Here is a 24,373-nt window from a genome sequence, read left to right as displayed (position 1 = left end):
GAACACTCTCAATCTCGTGCTCGAGAAAAGAGAGCAGGCCCTCCTCTGAACCGCCTCCTATCAGCAAAGGGTGGCACGATACTACAACGCCCGAGTAAAGAAGCGCTCGGTAAAGCCCGGAGACCTGGTACTACGACGGGCGGAGGTATCCGACCCCCGCAACACCAGGAAACTCGCACCTAAATGGGAAGGACCATACAGGGTCGTTCGAGCACTCCGCCCCGGGGCCTACCAGCTAGAACGCCTCGACGAGACCCCGGTCCCTCGAAGTTGGAGCATGGACAACCTCCGAGAGTTTTACCAGTAAAAAGATAGGGTATGTTCTGTGCTTTCCTTTAAAAGTATGACGAGTGTTTTGTTTGTTTCATTTTTTCTAGAAGCAAAGATGTATTCTCCTCCTTAACAAATCAATGGAATAGCTTTTCTACCTGAGCAATACGCATCTCCACTTTCCGGCCCATGATAAATAAGGGACCCGAAAGAAGACAGGGAGTGAGACAGAGGTACCATCGGGGCCACCCCCCCCGAAGATACCCTAAAACGCTCCCCATGAAAAAAAGACAGGGAGTGATACAGAGGTAGCATCGGGGCCGATCCCCCCGAGAATACCCTAAAACGCTCCCCATGAAAAAAAGACCTCCCCTTTAAGGGCAGGCGGGACCCATTAACCCCGAACTGATCACTCGAGGGGAAGATAGTCCTTCCGCAAAAAAAGACGCCCTACGGGGTGCACTAGGAGTACCCTCGCCAACAAAGATCACAACTTAAATAGCCCGAAAGAGCAATACCGAAAGCTCAAAAAGCTCACGGCACATCATACATAAAGGAAAGAAAAGTTCAAATGTTATTATAGACCAAATACGTCAATAAGACCAAAGTAAAGAAGAACAAACTCCCCGGAGCATTAGAACGTTACTGAGCCCCCTCAGAAGTCTCGGCGACTACAGGATCTACCAAGGCAGCCACCTCCTCCCCGGCCGACTCCGGTACTTCCACCGATACCGGCAAAAGACCCTCCGGAACGCCTCCCTCAGCCTCATGCATCAGCTTGTCGAGAGGGAAGGAAGGATCAACCTCTTCAATACGCCGCCGGCATTCAGCAAAAGCATCAATCTCAATGTCCACACTGAACGCGGCCACAGCCTTGAGAAACTCCTCGGAGTCGCGCCACTCCTCCCGCGCCTTCACCAGTTCCCTGGCATGCGTTCGACGAGCCAGCCACTGCCAATTTGTCCTCCGCACGGCTTCTCCCTTCTATGGTTGTCCGGAGGTCCGCCTGAAGTCGAGCAACAGTATCATCAAAGGCCGCCTTCTCCGCCCGGGCTTTGTCCAAGTCCCCGCTCAGCTTCCGGACTCGCTCCTCAAAAACACTGATCTCAGCCTCATCCTCGAGCAAGCGCTGTACCATCCTCCTGGCATAGCTTTGGGACTGCAAAAGCAAGCCATCAGAAAATTTCCAACGTACGATATCAGAAACAACAAAGAGAGAAAAGTACAATCAGAAAAACCGGCCACCCGGTACTTACACAAGATGTTGATTGAAAATACTGAGCCCCTAGAGCCCTACGATCGAAGCCCTCCAACTCAGCCTCGTCTTCAGGAAGAGCGGTTGTCACCCCTAGCTCCACCCCAACCCAGGGATTCGCGAGAACGCTATCCTCAACGCCAATCTTCTAGTCAGGTTTAAACAGCTCTCCTCGCACCTGGAAGCACTACGACGGAAGCTCCACCCGCTCCAGAAGAAGCTTGGTCATAACCGCCCCCTCCATCCAACTTGGCACGTCCTCCGAGAAGGCAGGAGGATGCGCAGCACGGCCAGCATCCCCCTGTCGAGCGCCAAAAGGGACAACCCTCTTGGCGGAAGGCTCCGACTCCAGAGGAGAAGACCTAGTCGCCCCCTTTTCTCCGACCGTTCGACCAGAGGGACTCGATGGAACGGATGTCGGAAGCCTCGCTTGCGACTGTGGACCCCGATCCGAGAGGACGGTGAGGGAACGGGTCCCTAACACCCTCTAGATCTCTACAAAGTGAAGGAGAGCTCTACCAGGGAACTCTCGAAACTGTTGCCACCCTCACAGCATAGCATGAGTGGCGATATAAAAAGAAAGAGATACATCCTGATCCGGAGCCAGAGCTCGAAACCATGATATATCTAGAAATAACTCAGAGTCGCCATCCATGGACACGCCATGGAACCAAAACAAATGCTCTGTTTGCAATGGATAACCAAAGATACAAAAGGTCCATACCTGATGACGAATGGAGAAGGTCCGAAGAGCGCCCCCAATTCGCCCGAGTGCGAACACTTGGTCTCTTATGCCATTTATTATTAACCTCGAAGAGTTTTGGGCGAAAATCATGTGAAATGGGAACAATCCTCAGGAGTCGTCTACCTAAGCATGCATTTCCTGAGAATACAAATAATAAGCGCACAAAATAAAATAAAAGATGTGTCACCTAAATATTGCTAGGTTATGAGTGACATACCTAACTGGTGTCTAAGTTCTGGTGGACGAACACATGCATGCTACAACTACAGGTATAAGGTCTGCACAAGAAAGTAAGAAAACACAACAAAATATACAATATAACAACACAACAAATCGTAAGACTCTAAACGATTTAGCCTGAGTCCTCGGATGGCCTGATATTCATCCAAAGAAGCCTACGTATCCCCGCCTCCACGAGAATCAAGGCAACGTAGTTCTTCGCACCTATTCTAAACTATGATGCCTAAGACACCTAGACCTCTATCTTAGACTCGATCTAAAAGACCGGACTAGTTATTAAAGCTTCTTGAACGATTATTTAAATTCCAGTGAATTGTAGATTTTAGGACACCCTATATGCCCTAACTAAATGCAAGTTAGCCCTAAGCTAATACAGGTGGTTCCTACAACCTATGTGTAACTAGGCTGTATTTCCTAAGGAAAACAATGGGATCACTAACGCATCTTAGATCTAGTCATCAGTCGGCGATGTGAATCGCCAACTGACCGGATGGAGGCGCTCCTAGCTAGGACAAACTCCTAACTCTAACACAAACACACAACAATCACACAACAAAAAACAAACTCCTAACTCTAAAACTCTCTATCTAGGACAAACTCCTAACTCTAGAGGAAGATCTTGTTGAAAATAAGGTTTTGAAGAAAAAGGGTTAAAGCATTTTTATTTACAAAGTTTGGCTGGACTCGGGATATGTATCCCAAGCTGCACTACGTACCTCGTGGGAGATGATCAAGCCAACGTAGTCCGAAAATTGAACTCTCCTAACTAAAACCTAACACTCCAAATGATTTAAGGGTTTTTTAATATTTTTCAAATGTTTTTGATATTTTTAAAGTTTTCAAATGTTTTTGAGTTTCAAATTTCTAATGTTTTTTAGATTTTAAAGCTTTTCCAATGCTCTGAACCTTTAAATGTTTTCAATCTTAAAGGGAACACGCAAGAACACATAAGCATAACCACAAACTAGGGCAAAGCCCTAAAGCAAAAGGGGAAACCCCGAATAAGCAACTAGCGTCTCAAAAAGACGAACCACAACAAGTAAACAATGTCCCAAGAACAGAGAAAACAATCTAAGGCCCCAAGCAGGGAAGGCTCTATATGACTGAGTCAGTCTCTAATGGAAAAACTCCTGACTAATAACACTAGGGAGGGAGTACAAATGAGTCAGAGACTCTCTAATAACACTACCAAGTCAAAGACTCGCTCTAAAAAAGGAGGCCACTCTAACATGAGGCTAGGTAAGCCTCCTAAAAGGGAAACTCTCTATATGAGACAATGCTTGTCTCCGAGACACAAATGACGTAAACATCTGATGAGACTGGGCAAGTATCCTATATACAAAAGAGGGGTATGCTACTTGGACTGAGCAAGTCCCCTAAGGATGGGCTTGGGCTAGCGCCTTCATCGCCCTAACCCAAGACGAAAATTCCCAAAATTGATGGAAATGCCAAACACTTGCGAAAAACTTAAGCTCTAATGGAAAATCAAGATGACAAGGGTTTGCTCAAGAAATCCCAAATAAACCCGAATATCGATGCCAAAACCCACAGGGGTAAAGATAAAAAGAAAAAGGAGGGGCTCCGAGTAGCCTCATCATAGCCACCCGAAATGAAGGCCCAAAACACATTCAGTTAGGAACACAAGTGAATGTCTCAAGGAAATGACATCCTCACAATGATCAGGTATTAGAACCAATCCAAAAGGGACCAGATAACAAAAAACCAGTCATGCCGGAAACATCATATACTTAACACATGCTATTTTCAAATCAAAATATAGAAACCAAGGGTTAACTCAACCAAAGAAAGGTTCAGGAAATATATGAAAATGCCAAACTCCAGGAATCTACAGATGCTCCAGAAATAAGTGAAAACAAATCCAGCTAGTAATACCCATAACATAGGGTAAAGAAACAAAAATCAAGTGATACACACAGACAAACCCTCGACAAGAGGTCTCCTGTGTCATCTGATTTCCTACATCAATTAGGCATACGTCCCTCCACCACCCATCCATAAAAAAAAATCAGATTATCACTTCAAATTCAAGAGCCAAATTAGCACCAACTCCTGAACTAATGCTACTATATCAAAGAGACATGAAAACAACCACATATATATCCCAAAGATGCCGAGGAATGTTAGGAATGTTACCTGAATCTTTAGGAGGGAAGAACAATTTTTGAGATTATCACTATGACGGATCTGCTGCAGAAAAATGATATTTGATTGATTGTCCAACGAGAATCAACTCAGTAAGCTTCCAAAATTTTCCTGCTTCTTAGCTATGGGAAACAATTACAGTATCTTCTTCTTTAAGACAAGAAAATGCTCTAATATGGATATGATGCTCTGATTTTCGTGAAAACCCTCAAATCTGCTAGACTCAGACGCCTAGCCAGAGCTCCGGCAAGCTCGCCGGTGATTGGGATTTGGGTTGGCTTCTCGGGGGAGATGGATTATGGGTTTAGAGGAAAAATCTGCGTGGGCTTCAAGCAATGGCTGACAACAATGGGGTTCTTGGGAAATCGAGGAATGGGGTTTCCGTAAAAAAAAAAAACTTAGCAGAAATCAAATGGGTTTTGAAGTGGTATTGGCTGAAATAAATGGAAAGAAATGAAGATAGTGATGGAGATGGCCATGCTCGGAGAAGAGAGGGCTGTATATCTCGAATTTGACGAAGGGTTTGATGATTGACAAAGGTGGGTTTGGGTCGGAATGGGTTTGAGGAAACGAAATGGGTTTTAAGATGATGGTGGAGAGGAATAAATGGAGGTTGATGAAGAAATGAGATGGGGGGTATGGTGGAGGAAGAAGGTTTGAGAGGGTGTTAATTAGAGATGGCCGGAGCTCCCGCGAGCTTGCCAGAAGGGTTGGAGAAGATGGATTTTCCTAGAGGTCTAGAGATCTGTTGGAGAATCTTGAGGTGTGGGTTAGGTTAATAGAGGGTTTGAAGGGGGTGTAGATAAATTGGATTGGATTCAACGGTGTTCTCGGTCGGATTTAATGGTGGCTGTAAAAATGGGTGTGAAAATGAAGTGGGTTTGATGGTGGTTTGGGTGGAATATGTATAAGACGGTGGTGGGTTTTGAAATGGATGGAAGAGGGTTTGAAGAGGGAGTGGTAAAGAGGGTTCTCGATCGGATTTGGGGATTTTCCACCGGAGAAGATGGTGGTGGCGTGAAGTGCGGCTGAGGGGAGGATTTGCCGGATTTGGGTTTTGGGTTAAATGGGGTTTGGTGATAAAAATGGGGAGGGGAAGAAGAGGTAAGATGATGTTGATGATGAGGTGGCCGGTCGGTGGAGGTAGAGATGAAGATGAGGCGGTGGTGGTGGTTGTCGGTTCGAGGCGCAGAAATTGCAGTGGTGGTGGTGGTTGGTGGTGGTGAAAAAGAAAGTGGCGATGGTAGTGATGGTGGCTCAAGGTGGGTGGGGATCAAGCTCTGCCCGTTCTCCCTCCCTCTCTCTGCTATTTTTCTAGAGAAAAAAAAAATGAGGCGCCTCCTCCCTCCTCCTCCTACGAGATTTGCCTCTTCTTCTTCTTTTTTTTATAGCTAGGGCTGCCACCCTCCTCTAATCTCAGCCATCCATTTCCTTCCTTTCTTGATCTTATGACCCTTGATTATTACTTGTAGAGGAAGCAACAGAAGGCTCCAAAAATGCCCTCCTGCCAAGAAGGAATGATATATTCTGCCCTAATTCGGTTGCTTAAAGAACAAGAAAAATGATAAAATTAGCCCCCTCCTTGCTCCATGGACACCCATATATGGCATATTTATGACTACCATATTTTTTCTAAAGGGGTGGCTTGGGCAAAAACAGGATGATAAAGAAAATGATATTCTCGCCCCTCTTTCTTTGTACAGAACAGCCGCTCTTAGTACAATTATTACCAATCCTTACGCACAACAGGGTGGTCCCTGGTGAAAACGAAGGGCAAATAGAGGAGGCTTTGGTGGCTACCCAACTGGTACAGGCACACTTCTTCAGGAATTTCGGGATTCGGTTCGGGACCTCGACTCAACTTCGGGATTGGGATTTTATTTGATTTCAAGAATTTATTCGATTTTGGAGAAAATGGTCCGGTCAGAATGGGGTGTCTACAGCGACCGGCCCAACCTGGCCGCGGCCATAAAATCAGAAGGGATCTTCTTGCGGCTCGCCAGACCCTTCGTCGGCGCCGCGATCCCCTTCCCCTTACCAGCGTCACCAGAAGAAGACATACCTCCTGCCAAAAACAGGAGAACAACAACCACTCAGAACAAAGGAAGACAACAACTCAAGAAAAAAAGAAGGGGCTCACCAAGATAACTGGCGGAACTCTCCTCCATTCCCTCACCCATACAGCGGGCCCTCCTCTCCATAACTTTCAGCAAACCGAGCCTCTTCAGACCCCTTTCCCATCTAAACTCGGAAACATCAATAGCCTCCCCAGAGGCAAGCTTCCCCAAGTCAAACTTGCTGTAATCAGACTCGTCGGGGAGGGACTTCCTTCGCCACTCAACGGAGCGCCTCCAAGAGCGAGGAAAGTCCCAGCCAACGTCCGATGGAGGAGTGATGAACACATACTCCTCCTTCCACCTTTTGATAGAAGAAGACAAGTTCACCGCAATTTTCACCTGCGGACGCTGGGTCAGATATAACCAGCTGTCCTCCCCCTTCACCAACGGGCTAAGGGCAACACAGGCCCGGAGCAGCAGGAGGGTAGGCTGAACCTTGTGAAGACCCGCCTTGGCCACAAAGGCCAAGAGAGTGCGCCAACTATTAGGCGCCAGTTGGGAGGGGGCCACCCGGTAAAACTCAAGGGCCTCTACTATAATACCCAAGAGTGGGAACCTAACCCCCGCCCGAAAAGCCTCCACGTAGAAAGCTACCTCCTCCTCCATGGTACCTTCACACACCCCCTCTGCAGAGGATGGAACCCTAACCCCGTAACCATCGGGAATGTGAAACTCCCTCCTAATCGTCTCCGCCGCCCCTTCTCCCAAAGTGTTCCTGAAACACGTCACCCGAATGGGACGAATAACGACGTCAGACCGAATGTCCCTAATCTCTACCTCACGAGCAGAAGAAACTCGAGCAGGAGACTCCGAAGGAGCGGCCCCCACCGATGACCCAGAGGCCCCGGAGCTATCTTGCAACTCCGTAGGCTGCTGTACATCTCGAGAGTCGCCGCCCCCTCCCTCTACAAACAACCGCCTCCTTTTTCTTGACGGAGCCCTCTCCACTATTTCCACCGACTCAGAAGAGGGACTCTGAGGAACAGTCGCGACAGACATCGTAAACTATCAAATGTCGGATGAAATAAAAGACACAAAACTCACCGGAAGAAGGTTAGTGAAGAGCAATACGTAGAAAAATCGCCGCGGAAGAAAACCCGTTTCACCCGAGGAAGACGAAGAAATAAGACAAAGAATGAAATCCCCAAAAAGGCTTTAAAAAGGGCTAGGGTTTCAACACACGTCGTTTGATCTCCCTTTCTTTCTAATCCGATGAGACGCGCACACGTGGCGCCGATTGGGAAATTCGAGGGAACCGCCAAAGTCGAAGCGCCATACGGAAAAGACGTCCCTACCCCTACCGCTAAGTGACTTCCCCAGCAAGCCATACCTAAACCCTCACCACGTGCGTTGGCAAAGGGCTCGGGACCCATCATAAGGGCCCGGCATACAAATCCACAAGATGGAAAAGACCACGTACGATGGCAAAGGGCTCGGGACCCATCATAAGGGCCCGGCATACAAATCCACAAGATGGAAAAGACCACGTACGATGGCAAAGGGCTCGGGACCCATCAAAGGGCCCGGCACCCATCAAAGGGCCCGGCATACAAATGCACAAGATGGAAAAGACCACGTACGATGGCAAAGGGCTCGGGACCCATCATAAGGGCTCGGCGTACAAATCCACAAGATGGAAAAGGCCATGTTCAATAGCAAAAGATTCGGACCCCACCACAAGGGGCCGGTATACGAATCCGCAAGATGGAAAATACAGCGTATGGCAAAAAAAAAAGGCTCGGAGCAAATCACAAGGGCCCGACGTACAATACCACCAGACGAAAAAATATCAAGCACAGCGAAAAGGGCTCGGGTCGCGCGGGAAAGCAAACATGCGAAGGGAAAGCAAACACAAGATACAAGTCATAAAAAACCGAAAAAAGAGCCATTCATAAACTACTTCCTTCTGGCCCATGGGCCTACAAGAAGGGGGGAGTAAAAACAAAAAGGCACGTAGGCCCGGGCCCCCAAGGCCCCCAACAAAAAAAAGGCCCCCCTCCAAAATCCTGCTCATCCCGCCGCCTCTAGTTCAGAGTGACTGACCGCTGAAGGAGTTTTCCGCATCGGAAAGCTCCTTATCACTATGCTCCTCCTCTGAAGAGCTCCCCTAACGCCGATTCTCAGCAAATCGGGTCTGGTCATTTAACCACCGCACTCGATTCCTCAACAAGTCTACCCTCCCATCGCCACTTAGAGAGAGGCCTTGGAAAGACGACGACATCCCCGACAGCCCGAATAAAGGCCGGAAGAAAGCGAAGAAGGGAAAGGAACGGAAGGATAATCTGCATACAAAGCAGAAGAACTTGCTCCTTATAAGCCCTATGGAAGACTCTCGGGAAGGAGAGCGAAGCGACTCGCCTACGCGTGTCCATTGCCCATTGGATGGCCAACCGGCACCGCGTAATGACACCACAGTTCCTCGGGAAGGAGCCGCCGGACGAAACAACACGTCCTCTCATACCCCAAGGCTCCCATAAATGCTTTCGTCACGATATTCCTCAAACCAGGTAAACAAGCCTGCTCCCTTGGACCAGTCGAGGGACCAAAGGTAGTATTATGATGAGACATAAAAAGCGGCTCCGCTCTCGGCTTTCGCCATGTGTCGCCCATACACCCATGCAGCCAAACCTTCGTAAAGAGAGCCGATGGGAAACGACAAGACCGTAAGAATTCGGCACGTGTCGCTTTCTCGCCGTCCAAACCTCACCATCATTAGGCACGTCCGACTCCTCCCCGCCAAAGGAGAGGGAGGGGCCCGGAGGCAGGAAAACAAGCAGAAAGGGCCCAACCCCAATCCCACCAAAGCAAAACGCGCGCCCAGGACCGGGGCCCCGGTGCGAGGCCACGGCGCACGAACACAGCTGGCGAAGGGAATTAAAAGCACCGGGAAAAGGCTCGGAATCCCCCGCAGCTCCGGACTGACCGTCACAGGTCCTCACAACCAAGATAATTTATATCAAACAGATGGAAAAAACGACACAAAGAGACACGGCGCGAATTCATAAAGATTACCCATTCACATCATCCTGGCCCACAGGCCTACAAAAAAGAAAGGGAAACAAGAAACAAAGCGCAGGGCACGCAAGCCCCAAAATCCCCGACAGGAAAAGGGAAAGGCACGCAGAAAAACAAGAAAAGCCAGAGACTAATCAGAGGAAGACTCCTCTCCCGAAGGGTTCCCCTCCTCTTCCCAGGAGCTTTCCAGCAGGGGGTCCACCTCGTATTCAAACAGCTGCTCATTGAGAAAGTAAACCTTTTTCTATAAAGCCTCGTTCTCCCGCTTCAAGTCCTCGATCTCCTTGCCCATCTTCAAAATACGGCCACGCAATTCCGTTCCTTGGTGATAGGCTCGGGAGAAAAAAGACCACTCCCTGGCGACACGGGATCGAGACGATTTGTCTTCCCTAGGCAAGGAGGAAAGGCAAAGGGGGGGGGAACCGGAGGAAGAACCCAGGTTCCTCCTAGCCTTCTTCCGACGAGCCGCAAGATCCTCCTCTGGATCGGAAGACAAGTCGGGGTCACTCAACGATTCCTGGAAGAGACGGGCCTTGCCCCTAACTCGCGAAGGAGAACCGGACATGTTGTTGAAGAAGGCACGAAAGGACACCTACTACAAAAAGGGGGGGGGGACGGAAAGCCACAACAAAGCGCCAGGGTAATTCCCCTTTTTAAACTCAAGAAAGGAATCCTGGTGCCTCGAAACAAGGCAACCCACCTAACGACGCTACCGCTTCCCGGGGACGGCCGCCGGATAAAACGGCACGCCTCCTCGTACCCTGAAGCCCTCGTAAATGCCCTCATCATGACGTCGCTCGAACAAAACGTTACTCCCTTAGCCCATTCAATGGACCAAAGGAGTAAGGGGGAGTTATGATGGGACACAAATACGGAGTCGCTCCCAGATATCGCCACGTGTCGTCCATGCACAAGGAGAGCCTAGCCATCATGAAGAAAGACGTTGGAAAACGGTAAAGACCATGCAATCATGACACGTGTCACCGTCTAGGCCTCATCATCACAAATTATGGAAGAAAATGGCCGGCGAAGCCACGCGCGCCGGCGAGGTAGGGGAATAGCCCAATCCTGCAAAGGAAGGCTTTCTCTCCATAATGATGAAAAGGGCCGCGCACCTCCCTTTAAAAGGGAGGGAAAGGAAGAAGAGAGAGGATCCACATTTTTGGAAAGGACTTCCCCCATTCTCAGCTCCGCAAAAAGCAACCGGAAAAAGAGGTGAGGCAACAACAGAGGAGACTAGGAACGCAATCCTACTTTCCCTGCTAGTCCCCTCCGACCCACTCATTCACACACCCAGAAAGGAGCCTACGCGTTGGCCCTGGTAACCCTGATCAAAACCCCTTCCCCTTCTCGCTGTCCTTTATATTGATTGGTCGAAGGATCTGACTTGGGTGTCGAAGTGGTCATCCGGGACCCACCCTGGACCCCCTGACCCCCTTTGTTTGTGATTGCAGACCCCGCGGAGGCCCTCAACCGACCGCATGATCACAGACCCGGATTCAGACGCCATCAGTACCAATAAAAAGCCCTCTTTTGGTTTGCTGCCAGTTAGCCTCTCGATTTTGATCCTCTGAAGGAAGGCTTTAATCCATGAACTTTTACCTGACTTCAAAGAACACTTTCCTATTTTTGCTTCCAAGTACACAAAATTGGTGTAGGAGGAGCCATTTTGGTTTCTTTTCTTCAAGGGACTCACATAACACGACGGACCCATATATAGTTGTTGGATGCTTTCGACCTAATGTTGATAAGCCATGATAAGAAGATCATGACCTTTCAATAGGTGGGTCCGGATACATCTAGTAGTGAACGGTCCAGATCAGGGATGATGGTTAGTCCGCAGAGATCAAACATGAGGTGTACTAGATGAACGGTCTGGATTCATCTAGGCCGTACCCTATTTCTCGATAATTTTAAAAAGTAGAAAAAATACCTACAATGTATAGTGACGATGTGAGATACGAACCAATATCGGTCGGTCGCGACTAACCTAAAAATTCGGCTCAAGGAAGCCCTTCCTTTTTTTTGCCTTCTCGCGTGCTCTCAAAAAAACCATTCGTTTGTTTTCGCGCGCGGTCTCTCTCTCTCTCTCTCTCCCTCAAAAATCGATACAAGGGGGTTTATGTGCGTTGGATTCGCTTAGATAATGAAGGAAGGGTGGGCAAAGGATCAAATTATCGGTTTTTAGGGTTTTGGTGGAATTCTGGTGGTATGAAGGCCCTAGCCTTGTTAGTCCATCAACTCCCAAATCTCCCCTTTCCCCACCGCCGCATCTACATCCCCGTCTCTGCTCATTCCAGAGGCCTACAATACGAGACCGGGCCCGTCGTCTACACAGAGTCGTGGTCAGCATCTCCTCCGTGGGTAACACTTATAACAGGCACCTCTTGCGTCTTGCCAGTGCCGTCAAAGTGGGGGTCAAGACTACTGACAGGCTGAGTTTTAGGGCTAACTGATCATTGGGGATACTGATGCCATTTCTTTAGGGACTAGGGATTTAGTTGCAGATAGTTTTGAAACTTTTATGCGTGGACACAACGCCAACGTCTCCATTGGCTGTGACCAAAATGTAACATCTTTTCTTTCCTATACCCTAATCTATCTCTCTCTCTCTCTCTCTCTCTCTCTCTCTCTCTCTCTCCCTCTCTCTCTCTCTCTTTTTGTTGGGTTTTGGGTTTTGGGTTTTATTCTTGTTGTGTTGTTTTTGGTCTTGGGTTTTGTGCTTTCTGTTTCATCTTTCTTTTAAATTTTTTTTTCCTGGGATTTAATAGTGGAAACATTTATTGACAGGAAGACAATGAGAACAAAGCATGCTTTCTTTTCCATTTCAATAATATTTTGATGAGTGATGAAAACCTTCTTGTTTGTATCTTTTTTCTTTTCCTAAAGCCTACCCTATGGTGCAGTTTGTGTTAAGTTGAACTGTGCATTTTTAATCTGATTTTGCGCCTCTACAGATCGCAGGCATAATAATGGCAATGGGACAGACAAATCAACCTAGCATCATGGTCTATGGTGGAACGACTAAGGTTAGTGTTTAGGAAATGTTGTATACATATGACTTGCCTTCTATCTTCATTATTGGGACTTTTGAAATTCAGGATTATGACGTTTTAGTTTTTCTAAAGTCTCGATAATGTTTCTCGCTTAGCAAGGAATCTTTATGACTGGAAACTAGCCTTACAAAACAGGAAAAAAAGAGTACTACTTTATGCAAATTTTGAAAGTAATACTTTCCATTTTGCCGGTCCGGATATTTTTGCTTGAGATGGAAGTGGTTTACATGTGTGCATTATTAGCACAATCACATGTGCAGAATTCAAATCTTTTCTGATGAGTTAAAACTTCTTTCAAGCTTCTACGTTTGACCTAGCCCAACTTTTTTTTATTTCTCGTGCTGAAATTTCGTTAATGCTCATTTTTATCCCAAGGTGTAATATTTATGGCGTCACTAGGTTTGATTAGGTGATTTTTCTCTTTTGTAAAATCTGAAGTTCACGAGAAATAAGGGTTTGGTATTTTCTCTCTTCTCGTAAGTTAGAACTAATTGGTTTGAACTTTTGGCTGTCAAATTCATGTATTTATTGTATTTGAATTTTATGCAGCCCGGTCGCGTTAAAGTCAATTCTTTTCATGATAGCGATATGGTTGAGGTATGCACATTCATTTGCCATTTTGTAAATTTGATATGAATGGCTGAACTGCATGTCACTTTTGGCTATGATTTGTGGTCACAGACACGAGTGTCAACACTGACATGGAGTGTCAGACACGGCAAACCCCCAAAATATAGAAACGAGGACACTGCTAAAATAGAAAGCATATATTATCACAATTTGTCGATTTGGATTTGTGTGTTGAGTTTCAACACGGACATGAGTTTTCTTACATGGCATCATCTAAAAATCTAGAAATGGTAGCACACACACATAAAATTATTGATTATTATACAAATATGTGTCCACACTCCCACATTAACTCTAACATTCCTAGCAATACATTTAGAAGTGTCCAAAGGAGTGTCGACACATGTGGACACGCGTGTCGTGTTGGACGCAGCAAGACACGTGTGTTAGCAATAAATTCAAAGTGTCAGCCAAACCATAGCTTTTTGGACTTTTAAGCTTCACATTGCCAGTCCTTTAATGTCTACAAGATCATGTTGCACTCGTCTTTCTTTCTTTCTTTTTTATTTCATTTATTTACTTTTTGTTCCACGTATCTTTGCATCTACTTTCAACATGAGCCATGATTTCATCTCTTCATTGCCAGTCCTTTAATGTCTACAATATCATGTTGCACTCATCTTTCTTTCTTTTTTTTTATTTCATTTATTTACTTTTTGTTCCACATATCTTTGCATCTCCTTTCAACGTGAGCCATGATTTCATCTTTTCACCAGTATAGAACCTTTTATCCTCTTTTGTCTAAAATTTCATATCAAAATATGTTATTTCTTTGCATCTTCTATGACCCTTAATCATGAGAAAACAGAACTCGAAAACAAATGCTAGTTGCTTTACATATATTACGTAGATTTAATGAAGTATTTCTTTTTTAGAGTTGTACACAAGCATTTCAAACTTTGATTCATTCAGGTCATGTATGAAAAGTGAAACATTTGCAATGAAGGCAATACTTCTTCATATTCAAATCCCCTTTTTGAATACCTTCTGTAGATGCACTTTAGTTTTATATCTACTTCTGTCTTCTTATGGGTGTTCTTGAATAAGTTCCATTGTATAAATCTTCTTAGAAACAGTAAGCTTTTCCTAAATGTAAAATCTTTTAGCGTATAGAATAGAATACATGATGATTCCTATTGGGCATGAGCAAGGTTAAAAAAAATTGTATCGGTCAGATGCTAAAATGATGCTGAAACGATACATATCGGTGATATGCCCGTAAATCAGGGGGTCCAAAAAATAGAGATATGTGTAATGTTTTTACCACATTTGTCTGTTGACTAATATTTTTTGGCATTTTTACTTGAACTAAAATTATAACTTGATAATTTCAACATGATTTATTAGACTTTTACTTATCTGATCAGTGTATAATCTTATGTCTGCTTGTGTCATGTTTTTTAAATTACTAAATGAACTAATAGTGCCGAAACAATTATTTTAATTCAATAAATTTTCAAATAAATAGTAGAAAACATTTAAATTGGTAAAATGCTAACATAACTACAAAAATATTTAATTACTAGTAGAGTGAGGAAGTAAAATGGGATGCTCAAAAGAGGAAGTTGGGTGTTTTGTTATTTAGTTTGTGGGATCCATGAAGTTGGTTTTAGTTCTGTTGGTTGGTGTTAAGGTGATACTTTAGAATGATGGATTGGAGAGATAGCAGAAGTAATTGTCCCATATAATACCAGATTCCAGGTGCGCCGAGGAAAGTATTAGATCCTCAATAGCTTGAGAGACCATGGTTTTTCTCTTGTCGAGGCATTGCTGTCTAAAAGTTCTTCTACGTTGTTGTTAGTAAAAGAATGCGGTGGTGTTGTTGCTAAAGAAGTGTTGGGGTTTTTGTTTTAGGATATTTGAGGAAGATGATGGATGTAGGTTGGAATGATTGTAGTGCAGGGCAGTTGGCTAGGCATGGTCGGGGAAAGTTTTTTTGAATTGATTGTGTTGTAAGACTCGCCCGTGGCATGGTTCAGGAAGAAAGGGCTCATATTTTTGTTGTTTTTGTTTATTCTTTCTGGCTCAGGATATGCCATGGCCAGCTTTATTTTATGCTATGTAATGCCAGGTGTGACTCCTGGTCCCCAATGTAATTTTCATAGTATCAATAAAAATATGTCAATTTTTTTTAAAAAAATAAGAGACAAGATGAATTAGTGCAATTATCAAAACATTGTAGTGCCAATAACAGTAGCAAAAAATAATTGATTAATTAGCTATAATTAATTGCGTAAAAAGATTGTGATGTAGATGAATCCATCAAAATTTAGTGGATTCTTTATTGAGCATTCACATATTGCATGCATTTCATATATAACTCATCATACTCATATATAGCACCATATTGGGCATTACTATTTAGTAACACACCTATACATTCACAGTCCCTCTATTATTTTTTCTCCGTGTTTTCAACCAATCACCATGTTTTGATGATTAACAAACACAAATTGATTAGTCTTTTATAGACCAATGAGTTTCCTTGAGTGTTGTGCTATAGGCAAGTTATTCATAGGTCAAATCATTCTAGCACAAGCACTATATAATGGCCTATGCTTGAGAATGAACCAAACACATGTCAAATGAGTTAGAACAAATATGATTCATCATGCCTCGGAGGTACAACCACGGAGGAGCTCTATCTCAACCATCTCAAGCATTTGAAGATTCAAAGGAAGATCATTGAAGATCAAAGTTGAGGATCAACATGCATAAAGGACAAAGGAGCTTGAACATATTGGTGACATCGTTATTAGGAGATGTCAAAGCAAATAGCTCGAATTGAAGATCCCAACACGAAGGCAAAGTGAAGTCAAGCAAATGATCACTCCAAAAACCAAAGCCATGCACATGCCATTCAAGGGAGTTGATCAAATTAAAGACCAAGCACAGGAGACAAGTGAAGACATCAAAGAATGGAAGATGTCAAGCAAAGAGCTCGAATTGAAGATCACGCAAGCAAGCCTTGCACTCAAATGAAGGTCCGATGAAGGCAAAGTAAAGAGGCATTCAAGAGAGTGAACAAAATGGTAGAATGTATTCCTCTCTCTCTTGGATTTATTCTAAGGTCAAGGCACTCATAAAGAACCTAAAACACACCTCAAAAATACCCTAAAATATTTTCAAAAGTAACCCAAAACCAAGTGGCCCCAAAGCCCAAGTGCTAAGTTAAGTTTTAAAATGAAAAGATATGAAATTAGCACTTGAAAAATGGACCCAACACATAAATCCTATCATAACAGGTCTAAAATATTTTTAAATATTTTTGAAAATATTTTTAACAGAAAGATCTCATCATTTCTATTCAAATCAAGTATAAGAGTGTCAAAATCCGACAAGAAACGAATGAGTTATGAATTTTACAAATCAAGAAATCCTGCTGAAATTGCCTTACTCGGAATTCCAAGAATTCTCTCGAAATTCTGAGAATTTTTTCGAAGTTGCGAGAAAGGTTCTGTTGCTAAAAAATTATAGTTTTTAAGAGTCTGAAAGTTGCACAGTATTATGGTTTTGCCCCTGTAACTGTTAGTTTTGCTTTTCAGCTATACATATGAGTTTAAACTTGCATTTTAACTCAACAAAAAGGTTTTCCAACATATCTAAAGCCTATGCAAACATTTGCAAACCTTCTTTGCCTTGAACATCTCTCTCAACCTCGTTAGGGCCTTGATCTTGATTAAACCCTTTTGAAAGTGGATTAAGCTTTACTTGTAATCTTCTTTGAGAGAATTTTTGTGTGAGCTTCAACTTGTAATCAAGCCTACATAGAGGCTACATATTCTTCTTATTTCTTCAAAATTTTAAAGAGGGTCTTCGATTCAGCCCGCTAAGAAAGGTGAATTAATTATGATATTATAAATAACCGCAAGTGCATGGATTGTGTAAATACAGGTCGAACTCAGGGAAGAGCTTATTGTAATTTCTACCCTTATACCACTTAGAAAAGAAAATTATGATATATTGTTGTCTTGAATGGACTCAGGATTTCCGTGGACTACAACTTCGGATCCAACAATATATTTAAATTTATAAACTGAATAAACAAAGATCGAAAACAATAAAAAAAATGATTACAACTTTAATTCTTATATTTAGGCAAAGTGAATCAATATCCAAAGGAATTCTATTAGTTACCTAACTAATCTAATTAGACAACAAAAATCTAAAAGTTTAAATTGATTGAAAAATTGGTTGAAAAAATTACTCTAAATCGAATTGGAATTTTGATTGGAAAAATAATCGGAATTGGTAGAAAAGCCTTGATTCAATTAAAAGATTACTTAGGGTTATAATCCACCATGGGTTTGGAGTGGATAATTAATTAAATCAATTTTTTTTGCATTGAATAGTTTATTTGATAAATCCGGTCAATCAGGAATAAGATCTATTGATGTCATTGCCCATGAGTGTTTGATCAAACATACTACCCAATTTTATAAATTATATAAGAAATTATATTTGTTTATTGGCAATTACTCATACGAAAGGGGAAAGCCAATGGCATGAGTGATTGGGAATCCACAAATATAATTCCCTATATATGATGTTATTTTAGATCATTGATTTTAATTAATCATCTTTCTCCTTTCCCATGGCTTCATCTAAACCCTAAGTAGATGGGTTTAGTTACTCATGGAGAAAGGGAAAGAAACAAAGAAAAAGAAAAATAGAGTCATTGAAGAACTTAGAAAAAGGAAGAGAAACAAAAATAACTCCTATTTAATTAATGTTAAAAATAAAAATACATGAAATTGGAATTGAAATAAGGAACAAAAGTAAGATAAATTTAGTCTTTTTCTCCTCATTGCAATGGCCAATTCTCTCTCCTTCAATGCCTTGATGTCACCTTTGCTTGAGCCTTGAATGATGGTTGATTGGTCCTTGGTTGAAAGAGAGAAAAAAATGAAAATTTGAGAGTGGAGAACAAGAGAGAGCAAGAGAGATTGCAATAGTGCAAGAGTGTAGTGAGTACAGAGTAAAGAGTAAAAACAGAGCAAGAGAGACTTCTTCACTCCATTATATAAAAGGCATCCAATTCTGTTTTCAGCTCTCGAGGAAAGACACAAAAATAAAGAAACTTGGCATCTTTGAATAGTGGCCTCTTTCACCTTGCTTTATAATTTTAGCAACTTGTACCTTTGCTTTGTAATTTTCATCAACCTTTCTCATTGCTTTTACAATTTCAGCAAATTTTTACCCTTTTTGGCAACTTTTTTTATATTCAATTGTAACCTTTTGACGTAGGAATTGTTGCTTTTTCAAAGACATGCATATAAAGACAAAAATATAAGAAATATGAAGAATAACAAGTGGGGCCCACTTGTATTGCACATATAGAAACTTTTCATCTCAACTGTAGAAGGCATGTTGCTGGACGTAAAATTGCTCACTGGACGAAGTTGCTTGGATGCCAAAATCGGTGGTTTCTTTCCATATATAAAACAACACCTCAAGTGCGTCCGACTTTCTATTTCAATAATATATTATTCTCTCTCTTGCTTTCTATGCATGCCCATGTATGTTAACTTTCTATTTCACCATCCGATCCATGCAAAGAATAAAAACAACAACGCTGAATTCATTTTCTAGTGGTGGACGCAACTAAATGGTCGAAATCCCATGAGATGATCCAAACGATCCACTTAATGGGCTGATCCAAATCGTTAAAACATGGGACCCATTTGGACAAGCCGAATATCTATTTTCCTCCCCCAATTAATATTTTGCACATTAGTGGGCCCAATCCAAGTTAGACAAAATTCACATTCCAATGATTGCGAACCCACTCAAATTGGTAAGCTCGTTTTTAGTGAACAAGAGAAGGTCGTCGTAGGGCATGCATCATAGCATGATCTCAGCCGTCTAATTAGTGGACCATGAAATAATGGCGCCCCTAAACCATTCTTGTAGGATAATCCAAACCGTTAAATTCAACCCAACTAAAGCATCTTGAACTCGGCCACCAAAGTATCTTGAAATTTCAAATTTTCTTGGAAATTGGTTGTTTTCCTTTTATTTTTTATCTCCTTAAATTGTTTTCCTCGGAATTTTTGAAAAATCCTGAAATATCAAAAACAAAGAAAATACCTTAGTAGTACCGCTCTAAATATGAAATATGTATATTTTTCCTACCTACAATTCACACATAAATGTGCTCATCAGATTCCCCCATACTTAAGCTTTGGTTATCCTCAAGCAAACAAAAAGAAAATAAACAAAAATAAATAACCTAACTCACTTTCGTAGGAATCACGATTGCACTTAGCACGTGCAACAAGCCTTTAAACCCTTAGGTTACCCTAGTGGACGAGTTGTCTCTTGTGAGTGTTTGCAGTGAATATACACACAAAATTCTAAAAATTTAAACTTTCCAAAAATAAAAACTTACATTGCAAATCCTTAATATGGAATAAAGCCAAATATAACTCTTCCCTCTGCTTTAATATTTTAGTTAAGATTGAAATTTCTAGAATACCCTCATACTTGATCTTTATTATCCCATTCTAAGTTGTGAAATTCGACAAATATCTTAATTAAGGAATCCTCCTTTATATTTTTCACACTTTTGTTCCCATAAATTAGATTATAATGTCATCTATGTTACAAAAGAATTTGAATCAGAAATTTAATAGAAACTTGGACAGTTATATGGTTCCACCTTTCTTTCCACTTTTCCATTATTTCTAAGAATTGAACTCAATTATTCCTCTACTGCCGTTGGCATGCATGACATGCAGGGCTTGCACCAGACACCCAAGTTACTAAGCAGTGTTGGAATAATTTTGTAATTTTGCATATATCTTTAAAAAATTGATGCAATATGAGTTCAACCTTATTTTTGATCCGTTGATCCGTGCAATGTCTTGACCTCTTAGTTTTAGGAAACTAGGTGTAAAACATCCCTCGGACTTATTTGCCCGAGTAAAAAATGCTACAAGTCAAGACTAGATAAAAAATTATTTCTTTCTTTTTTGTTTCTTTTTTTTTTCTTTTTCTTTTTTCACCTTTCTTTTCTTTTTCACTATACCATATAAAAGCCAACATTCTAATTTCGTTTCTTAGTCAAATCTTTTATAAACAGGATTCCAAAAGAAATCTAACCCAAGTAGAAAGTGCTATTTTTATTTTCTCAAATTCCAAAATTAAAATATTGCCTAATTTCCTTTCTTAGAACGGGATAAAAATTTCTTTCCAAAAACATCTAGCTATTTCTTCCTTTTGCAAAAATACTAAAAACAAAGAAAAATGAAATATTCTACTTTAAACCATAAAAAGAAATTTACAACTAAGCTTTCCAAAAATACTTCCCGCCATACTTGAATCATGCAGTGTCCTCAATGCATGCAAAAATAGAAACAATGACAATAAAGATAAGAGAGGGGCATACCTTCCTCTTTTAAGAAAGATTCAAATAAAGAGGCTTATGGAGATCCATGACCTCTTCCAAATTATACGATGGCAATTCAACATATGGCTCCAATCTTTGTCCATTCATTTTAAATGTCTCACCATTCTTTGGATTTAAAACTTTAATTGCACCATGAGAGAAAACTTTGTTCACCAAATATGAACTTGGAAAGATATGCAACCTTGAATTGTAGACAAGAACTTTATCACCTTCTTAAAACGTTTTTCTCAAAATATTCTTGTCATGAAAGACTTTTGTCTTCTCTTTGTAGATTTTAGAATTCTCATAAGCATCGTTCCACAACTCCTCCAATTCGGCAAGTTGAAGTCTTCTATGATTACCTGCATCAGACAAATCAAAGTTTAGTTTCTTAATAGCCCAAAAAGCTTTATGTTCTAATTCAACCGGGAGATGGCAAGCTTTTCCATACACAAGGCGGTAAGGATACTGACCAAGATCAGTCTTGAATGCCGTCCTATGAGCCCACAACGCATCCACTAATCTAATGGATCAATCCTTACGATTATGATGAACTGTCTTCTCTAAAATTTGCTTAATTTGCCTATTCGAAACCTCCACTTGGTCATTCATTTGGGGATGATAAGGGGTGGCTAACTTATGAGTGATCCCATATTTCTTCATAAGAGCTTCAAAAGGTCTATTGCAAAAGTGCTTTCCCCTATCACTAATGATAGCACGAGTACCAAAGCAAGAAAAGATGTTTTCTTTTAAAAACTTGACCACCACCTTGTGGTCATTAAATTTGCAAGCGATTGCTTCAATCCACTTTGAAAAGTAATATACACCGAACAAAATATACAAATTTCCAAAAGAGTTGGAAAAATGACTCATAAAATCGATACCTCACACATCAAAGATTTCTACTATTAAGATTGGGTTGAGGGGCATCATGTTCCTCTTAGTAACTCTACCTAAAGATTAACAAGACAGTAACTCTACCTAAAGATTAACAAGACCTACAAGCTTTATAAAACTCAAAAGCCCCTTAAAAAGACTCGGCCAATAGAAAACACATTGAAGAACTTTGTGGACGGTTTTCTTTGTACTAAAGTGGCCACTACATGCTTGATCATGGCAAAAGGATAGGATCAATTGTTGCTCATGATCGGGCATACAACGTCGGACAATTTGATCCGTAAATAAGGGTCATCCCAAAAGAAATACTTTGCCTGTGAGTGAAACCGGTATTTGTCTTGGTTGGACCAATGAGCCGGTGTCGCCCCTGTAACCAAATAATTCACAATATCCGCATACTATGGTTCACTAGAAATAGCAAACAACTGCTCATCAGGAAAATTCTCATTAATTGGACCTTCGTCATCCTTTGCATTAGGTAATCTAGACAAATGATCGGCAACCAAGTTCTCCGTACCTTTTTTATCTTGAATTTTCAAGTCAAATTCTTGAAGAAGTAAAACCCACCTAATGAGGCGAGCTTTTGCATCTTTCTTTCCTACAAGATACTTGATTGCTGAATGGTCGGTATAAATTATCACATCCGATCCATTCAAGTAAGACCGAAATTTCTCAACTGCAAACACAACCGCTAAGAACTCTTTTTCCGTAGTAGTGTAGTTGAGTTATGCATCATTAAGAGTTCTACTTACATAATAGATTACATAGGGTAATTTATTAACTCTTTGGCCCAAAACAGCTCCTATTGTAAAGTCAGAAGCATCACACATAATTTCATATGGTTCGGTCCAAATGGGTGCTTGAATGATAGGAGCCGTAGTTAACTCATTTTTCAAACTCAAAAGAATCCAAACATTCTTTGGAAAACTCAAATTTTTTATCATTTGCTAACAAATTGGTTAGAGGCCTTGCAATTTTAGAAAAATCCCTTATAAATCTCCGATAAAAGCTCGCATGACCCAAAAATGATAGGATATCGTTCTCACTTTTGGGTGGTGAAAAATGGACAATGAGATCCACCTTGGCTTTATCAACCTTAATTCCTTCTTTTGAAATCACATGACCTAGAACTATGCCCTCTTTTACCTTAAATGACACTTTCCCAATTAAGGACAAGATTCTTTTCTCTACTCCTTTCTAAGACCAACTTTAAATGATGTAAACATTCAGAATAGGTAGAACCATGAATAGAAAAGCGTCCATAAAGACCTCAAGAAAGGTCTCCACCATATCAGAAAAGATACTCATCATGTATCTTTGGAAGGTTACCGGTGCATTGCATAACCCAAAAGGCATGCGTCTATAAGCAAACGTTCCAAAGGGGCATGTGAATGTTGTTTTCTCTTTATCTTCAGGAGCTATGGGAATTTGGTTGTAACTGGACTAACCATCTAGAAAACAATAATACTCATGACCCGCTAACCTTTCTAACATTTGATCAATAAAAGGTAAGAGAAAGTGATCCTTCCAAGTAGCGGCATTAAGCTTTCGGTAGTCTATACAAACCCGTTACCCAGTTTGAATACGAGTAGGTATAAGTTCATTGGTGGTGGATTGTATAACGGTGACTCCCAACTTCTTAGGCACTACTTGAACGGGACTCACCCATTGGCTATCCGAGATGGGATATATGATCCCATTATCCAAACATTTTAGAATCTCTTCATGGATGGCTTCCTTCATCACAAGATTTGCCTTTCATTGAGGTTCCCTTGACGGTTTGGAGCCTTCAATGAGATTGATATGGTGTTGCACAATTGAAGGGCTAATTCCTTTGATGTCGGCCATTGTCCAACGTATGGCTTCCTTGTTATCTTTTAGCAATTTAATAAGTTCCTCCTCTTGAGTGGAGGTTAGGTCCGTGAAATACAAGTGTGGCAACCCAAGATGAGGGGTGAATTGGTTAATTAAAAAATCTTAGCTTAATTAGTTTGAAAGATTAAAATTAATTTGCCAATTTAAGTTAATTATATCAAACCTAGTTCTAATATCAAGATAATAAAATTAGGGTTTGGATATTACTATCATGCATTCACTAACCCTTGTTCAATTAAAACATAAGCACATAAGAGGGTTAGAGGTTACCAATCACCAAGTGAGAAGAAAGGAGAGAAGAGAATTCACATCACAAAAAAGAGACACACGATTTTTATAGTGGTTCAGTCTATTAAAAAGACCTACTCCACTCTTCTAAGTTTAGCTCCTTGAGTACTCCACTAATGGTGAGATTTTAAGCCTAATCTCCAAGCTTTACAACTCCTTCTTCACCTCTGAGGGGACAAACCCTCTAGCTCCGGATTCTCCTCTGTTAACGGGCCGAATCCTAGACCCTCAATACAATCAAGCTTCTACTTCAAAGGCCGAAGTGAAAACCCCTCTCCACAAAGACGATTCACCTCTCTTATCGGGCCGAATCGGAGACCCTATTACAAATGAAGAACAAAGAAAAAGGAAAACTCTCAAGCCACTTGATAGGCAAATTACAAAGATGATAGCTCATAATCTCTCCAAAAGAGTAGCAAAGTAAAAGCCTAT

Source organism: Tasmannia lanceolata, unplaced genomic scaffold (genome assembly GCF_043159265.1).
Source record: "Tasmannia lanceolata isolate RefF3 unplaced genomic scaffold, GAP_Taslan_0.1 ptg000006l, whole genome shotgun sequence".
Lineage (NCBI taxonomy): Eukaryota > Viridiplantae > Streptophyta > Magnoliopsida > Canellales > Winteraceae > Tasmannia > Tasmannia lanceolata.
The sequence above is the reverse complement of the archived record's forward strand: the minus strand, read 5'-3'. Positions refer to the sequence as shown.